General features: G+C 53.5%; 1 long non-coding RNA gene across 1 annotated transcript; it reads left to right on the plus strand.

The window, feature by feature from the left end:
• LOC137310093 (uncharacterized) lies at positions 1 to 7,319 on the plus strand. Its single transcript, XR_010960048.1, has 4 exons — positions 1 to 18; positions 1,512 to 1,586; positions 3,613 to 3,700; positions 4,598 to 7,319. It is a non-coding gene; the product is annotated as an uncharacterized lncRNA (long non-coding RNA).

Below are 7,319 nucleotides of genomic sequence, written 5' to 3' on the forward strand. Positions count from 1 at the left end.
TACTACAGTAAAGGAAAGGTATGTGTCACAAGTCTGTTGGTTTTTAATTCCAATCTGTACCTTCCACAGCTGAAAGCACTGAACTCCTCACTGGGGTACGGGTCCCACAGACACTGACTCTCACTGGGGTACGGGTTCCACAGACACGACTCTCACTGGGGTACGGGTCCCACGGACACTGACTCTCACTGGGGGTACGGGTCCACAGGACACTGACTCTCACTGGGGTACGGGTCCCACAGACACTGACTCTCACTGGGTACGGGTCCCACGGACACCTGACTCTCACTGGGGTACGGGTCCCACGGACACTGACTCTCACTGGGGTACGGGTCCCACAGACACCTGACTCTCACTGGGTACGGGTCCACAGGACACCTGACTCTCACTGGGGTACGGGTCCCACGGACACTGACTCTCACTGGGGTACGGGTCCACAGACACTGACTCTCACTGGGGTACGGGTCCCACAGACACTGACTCTCACTGGGGTACGGGTCCCACAGACACTGACTCTCACTGGGGTACGGGTCCCACAGGACACTGACTCTCACTGGGGTACGGGTCCCACGGACACTGACTCTCACTGGGGTACGGGTCCCACGGACACTGACTCTCACTGGGGTACGGGTTCCACGGACACTCTCACTGGGTACGTTCCAGGCATCCCTCCCCCCCCCCCCCCCCCCCCCCAATACGTAACTCAGGACGTTCTTCATGTGTGAGTGAGCCCGGGTAACGAGTGTCAACGTGGATTGGGAGAATCCCCGCTGAACCTGGTCCAACCACAGAGCAGAGACGGGACCTGCGACTGCCTGCTCTGCTGATCAGCGCCTCAGACCAGGATTGTAAGGCAATTGGGAAAAGAACCAGGGGCGAGATGGATTTTTTTTTTACGCAGCGAGTTGTTCTGATCTGGAATTCGCTGCCTGAAAGGGCGGTGGAAGCAGATTCAATAATAACTTTCAAAAGGGAATTGGATAAATACTTGAAGGGAAAAAAATTTACAGGGCTCTGGGGAAGGAGCAGGGGGGAATGGGACTAATTGGATAGCTCTTTCAAAGAGCCGGCACAGGCACGATGGGCCGAATGGCAGCCTCCTGTGCCGTATCATTCTGTGAGGATACATTTACCCATTAGGGCCACAGGGAGGAGCCACTCTCCCCCTTTTGTTAAATGCAGTTTGAAAATGTCAGCCTTTCCTGATCCGTGCTTTGCTCCTTCCTCGAGGGTCAGACTGTATGAGCCGCTCGTCCTGCCCCAGCCTCCAGCAGGTGAGTGAGTGAGTGCCAGTGAGGAGTCCTGTGACCTCAAACACCAGTGTCAAAGAGGAGCAGACTTAGTGAGAGATTTTATATTTAAATCCTTACCTACGCCATATTCCTTCTCATAAAACCTGTGTTAATTTGCCTCTAGGTGATGCCCTGTGTATTTTAGCCTAAGTTTGTTTGCGGGTCGTGTGAATCAGTGTCCTGCTGAGATGCGGTGCTGACACTCACTTTATGTTACAGTGTTTAAAGACCTACACCGGGCACAAGAACGAGAAGTACTGCATATTCGCCAACTTCTCTGTTACTGGTGGGAAGGTTAAGTTGAGCTGCTCGTCTTTTATTATTACAGGACTGTAGTGTAATGGGATCTCCCTTTTATCCACCTTATTACAGGACTGTAGTTTCCCATTTGCCTCTCCTCTCATATCCTGAAGCTGTTGGCTGTTTGCTGGAGCCTGTGTCCATGGTAACAGCCACTATTGTGTTACCTCACCACAAAGTCGGTGTTCTTTTTGGAGAGCTATTCAACTGTGGCAGCATTACACTTAGGTCTACCCTGCCATATTCAGGCTGGGGGTCACTGGATAGCAATGAGGGGCAGGAACCCTGAGGCCAATTGTAGCCCCGACCGCTGCCCGACCTGAGATGGGCTAACTCGGTACAGACTGTGTTCTGGTCCGTGTTGTGTCGGGGGGGGACTGGACCACTGGTCCGTGTGTGTCGGGGGGGGGACTGGACCACTGGTCCGTGTGTGTCGGGGGGGGGGGACTGGACCACTGGTCCGTGTGTGTCGGGGGGGGACTGGACCACTGGTCCGTGTGTGTCGGGGGGGACTGGACCACTGGTCCGTGTGTGTCGGGGGGGGGGACTGGACCACTGGTCCGTGTGTGTCGGGGGGGGACTGGACCACTGGTCCGTGTGTGTCGGGGGGGGGACTGGACCACTGGTCCGTGTGTGTCGGGGGGGGACTAGACCACTGGTCCGTGTGTGTCGGGGGGGGGACTAGACCACTGGTCCGTGTGTGTCGGGGGGGGGACTAGACCACTGGTCCGTGTGTGTCGGGGGGGGGGGACTAGACCACTGGTCCGTGTGTGTCGGGGGGGGGACTAGACCACTGGTCGGTGTGTCGGGGGGGGGGGACTAGACCACTGGTCCGTGTGTGTCGGGGGGGACTGGACCACTGGTCCGTGTGTGTCGGGGGGGACTGGACCACTGGTCCGTGTGTGTCGGGGGGGGGGGGGGGGGGACTGGACCACTGGTCCGTGTGTGTCGGGGGGGGGACTAGACCACTGGTCCGTGTGTGTCGGGGGGGGACTAGACCACTGGTCCGTGTGTGTCGGGGGGGGACTGGACCACTGGTCCGTGTGTGTCGGGGGGGGGACTGGACCCACTGGTCCGTGTGTGTCGGGGGGGGACTGGACCACTGGTCCGTGTGTGTCGGGGGGGGACTGGACCACTGGTCCGTGTGTGTCGGGGGGGGACTGGACCACTGGTCCGGTGTGTGTCGGGGGGGGACTGGACCACTGGTCCGTGGTGTGTCGGGGGGGGACTGGACCACTGGTCCGTGTGTGTCGGGGGGGACTAGACCACTGGTCCGTGTGTGTCGGGGGGGGACTGGACCACTGGTCTGAATCTCTCTCAATACTGTCACATGTTCCGAGTGAGATATTTTGGGTTCCAAGCCCGTCTGTGTAGATTTAGCCACACGAGGTTATAACTATCAGGAAGGACTGAACAGACTGGAGCTCTTTTCTCTAGAAAGAGAAGACTGAGGGTGACCTGATGGAGGTCTTTAAGATAATGAAGGGGTTTGATAGGGTAGATGTAGAGAAAATGTTTCCACTTGTGGGGGAGACCAAAATTAGGGGCCATAAATATAAGATAGTCACTAATAAATCCAATCGGGAATTCAGGAGAAAATTCTTTACCCAGAGAGTGGTGAGAATGTGGAACTCGCTCCCACAAGAGTAGTTGAGGTGAATAGTGTAGATGCATTTACGGAGAAGCCGGATAAACACATGGGGGAGAAAGGAATAGAAGGAAATGCTGATCAGTCAAAATCAAAATACTGCGGATACTGGAAATCTGAAATAAAACAGGAAATGCTGGAGAGCTCAGCAAGTGAGGCAGCGTCTGTGGAGAAAGAAACAGAGTTAACGTTTCAGGTCGAAGACCTTTTATCAGAACTAATTTATGCTGATAGGGTGAGATGAATTAGGGAGGGAGGAGGCTCGAGTGGAGCATAAACACCAGCACAGACCAGTTGGCCGAATGGCCTGTTTCTGTGCTGTCTTTGTTAGCTTTTTGTGATGAATAACTGTGATTTTTGAATTTTTTGAAGTGGATCGTCTCAGGATCTGAGGACAACTTTGTTTATATCTGGAACCTCCAGACGAAGGAGATTGTGCAGAAATTACAAGGACACACAGGTGAGCAGCTGGGTCACTTGTACACAGCGCTGATGGGATCAGGCACATTCGGGCTACAACACTGACACGCCCCACATTCAGTGAATGACTTGGTGTGGAGTGGCTTTCTCACTCGGGTTGGTAATAAAACAAGATGTACAAAGGTGTAGGAAAGGGGAAAAAATCAGGCACTGGAGATGGGGGGAGGCTGCAGAGGCCCTTGAGGTGGAGGTTTAGGAAGTGGGGGAGATGTAAGGGGTAAGCAGAATTTAGGGAGATTGCTTCACAGTTTTGGGGCTTGGTTGAAAGCTGTGCTGCTGAGTTTCCTACATAACTGATTACACTTCAAAAGTAATTAATTGACTGAAGTGCTTTGGGACCTGAGGATGTTGTACGGTTGCATATAATTGCGAGCTCGTTCTTTTGCTGCATTAAAGGTGATGGGATTCGGCCCTCGTCTCCCATTAACTGGATTCCATGTAGTACTTCTCTCAGTTACACCGTATATCATTTTAGTTAGAGCTTAGTTACAGTTTTGCTTAATTCCCTTCAGTCGGGCTGCCAGAGGAACAGGATGAGGCCATTCAGCCCATCATTTGAAGAAATGCTTCCTGACATCACCCTGCCAACGGCCTAGCTCTAATTTTAAGCTTGTTCTGGACTCCCCGGTGTCGTCCTTTCTCTGTGAGATGAAGGAGCTGATGTGTCCTCACACTGCTGTCCCCGGCTACACCAGCCGCCCTCTGCCCTCCTGCTGAGATTGTGGGCTTAATGCTGACCAGGAGCAGTTTTGTGTTCCTGATCTCTGCCTTTTAGAGTCCGTCCAGACTCCATGCTGGAGCTGTGGGATAAGGGGGGTATGTTATGACTTTTATTGGTGGTGTTTGCCTCACTGACTCTCTGCCCGTTCTGTTGCAGACGTTGTGATCTCCACAGCCTGTCACCCAACAGAGAACATCATTGCATCAGCAGCACTGGAGAACGACAAGACAATCAAACTGTGGAGGAGTGACTGTTAGAAAGCAGCGTCTCCGCTTTGCGAACTGTATGGTGCCCTGTCCCAGCCTGCCTGACACAGGGACGGACCCCTCGTACTCCCGACGTCTGAGACCGTGCCGACCCTGCCCGAAGCAGTGACACGGAAATACGGACCTAGTGGGAGCATCGGAACAAATCCCGTTTTTACTGCGGATTCATAACACTTGGCAAATTATTGTACGCTCAAATACACACACACCTGACTAAAGTTTTTTTTTTTAAGTGACCAAATCACTTGTGGCTTTTCCCCTTCCTCCATTCTTGTGAAAACTCCTTTTTTTAAAAGCAGATTTAGTTGTTGTTAGTGGAATGTTTTTGTAAAGTTGGTGTTGATGGCTGGCTGAGAGTTTAAATTAGCCAGTCAGCCATCTTTTGTCTTTTAAATTCCCATTTTTTGTGTCTTTGTCTCCAGAAGCCCCTCCTTCCCCCAATGCTGCTCTGGCCATGGCCCAGGGTGACTGACTCTTGACCTCCGACAGTCCTGCTGCCAGTGTCTGGTTTGCCAAGCCCTGCCTCAGCTAAGATAGAGTGTGCTAAACATACCCTCCCCGCTGATTGTGGACAAATCTCTCCCACCAGTATTCAACCCCCGCAGCAGTATGACCAACGCTCCCGCTATCCTGGGAGTGACCTGTGGGCGGAGTATTTTCGGGAGTTGGTGCTACAGGCGTTGAAGGCTGGCCACTGCCGAGGGTCCCTACTGGACGCCCCGGCTTCTGTCCAGACAGGCGTCTGGTTTCATCCCCCACCCCTTGTACAGTGTTGATAGAGGTTCAGTTGTAAGGCTGCCCGCCACAGGTCCCCAGGGTAGGGGAGCTCGATGCTACCAGTAGACCTAAGCGACCAAAGGGAGGACTTCCGACATCCCCAGCTCTCTTGCCTGTGTCGCGTGTGATGAGTTCTCCAGCACTAATTCCTGTAACAGTCGGCATTTCTCCGCGTGGTTCTGTCTCTCCCCTCCCCTGTGATAGGTTACAGCACCCAGTGATGCAGGTGGCCCTTTCACCAGAGGTCAGGGGTCAGACCTGCTCTGCTCTGTGCCCCCGTTTCGATGTGTATGCGAATAATTGTGATCTGATCTCCAGAGTGTAGCCCCTAATGAGCAAAGCCAGCTTCACCCAGCAAGTATTCCCTGACACTCCCTTGAAGGGGAGAGGTAATTACATTTTTAATTCAGTGACGGCCTGATTTTAGCGTTCCAGGTCAGTACTTTGGATGTTTTGGTGGGTCGGTGCAGCTCCCAGTGTGGTACTGAGTAACACAGAGCAGCAGGCCCCAGGTTCAGTCCCCACTCTGTTCGCTGATCGTGGGTGAGATCGGAATTGTGGCTACGATTCACCTACGTGTCCCTGAGCTAAGGAAGGAAATAAGTCAGGCAGGGTTCCTGCTGCTGAGCAGAGCCTTCAACTCCCGCAAAGTTCATCTGTGGAGGTTGGGTGAGGATAGAGCTCAGTAATGAGAACTCCTAGAGTTAAATAACCTGCTCACATATCTCCCCTTTGTGACTAATGGTGGCCTCGGTGAGGTAACGGAGGGGACCTGTGGGACCCGCACCCCAGTGGGAGTCGGTGCCTGTGGGACCCGCACCCCAGTGGGAGTCTGTGCCTGTGGGACCCGCACCCCAGTGAGAGTCGGTGCCTGTGGGACCCGCACCCCAGTGGGAGTCGGTGCCTGTGGGACCCGCACCCCAGTGGGAGTCGGTGCCTGTGGGACCCGCACCCCAGTGGGAGTCGGTGCCTGTGGGACCCGCACCCCAGTGGGAGTCGGTGCCTGTGGGACCCGCACCCCAGTGGGAGTCGGTGCCTGTGGGACCCGCACCCCAGTGGGAGTCGGTGCCTGTGGGACCCGCACCCCAGTGGGAGTCTATTTTTCTTTCCCTTGAGAGCCTTTGTCTTCTGAAACTGACTTTGGTGCCGGTGCATGGTTCCAATTACACCGACCACTCTCCCATATAAACCTTTATGGTGATCAGAACAAGCATCCCCGATAGCCCTGGTCCTGTCCACACACACTCTGTCGATGGAATCACCAGGTAGAGTTGACAAGCACGGATCACTGGTTGGGTTTCCCTCTGAGCCCAGGGGTGCAGGACCTTTGAAATCAGCTAACGTCACAGTGCAGGACCTGGGAGCTTCCTGGTCTGTCCATCTCGTTGAGCAAACTGGTGCAGCCACTGGGGGAGATTTATTGCAGCCTCTGAATTGGTGGAAGTTGAGTGTTTGAATGCAGGAAGATATCGGGAGTGAATTGGGAGATTGCAAAGGCTGGGTGGAAATTAATGCTGAAATGTCATTTTCCCGAACCTTTCCCTCTGATCTCCAGCGATGACCACGTTCCCTGGACATGCCTTGTACAGGGCCTTGCAACTGTGGAGCCAGTATCTTACAATATTTCAGTTTGTTTGAGTTACTGACAGTACTGTGTAATAAATAGACTCTGTGGAAATACTTCCCATTACCTCTGAATAGTGTAATAGTAGTGATGGTTTCTTCTGGAGTATTCGAGTCAAAGACCTTTCAGTTGTTTGAGGTTTTGGTGTAATTTCCGCCCCCACCCCCACCCCGATTCCCTGTTAATACAAGAGGTTTGAACATAATAAAAA

The sequence above is a fragment of the Heptranchias perlo genome, unplaced genomic scaffold (genome assembly GCF_035084215.1).
Source record: "Heptranchias perlo isolate sHepPer1 unplaced genomic scaffold, sHepPer1.hap1 HAP1_SCAFFOLD_215, whole genome shotgun sequence".
Taxonomy (NCBI): domain Eukaryota; kingdom Metazoa; phylum Chordata; class Chondrichthyes; order Hexanchiformes; family Hexanchidae; genus Heptranchias; species Heptranchias perlo.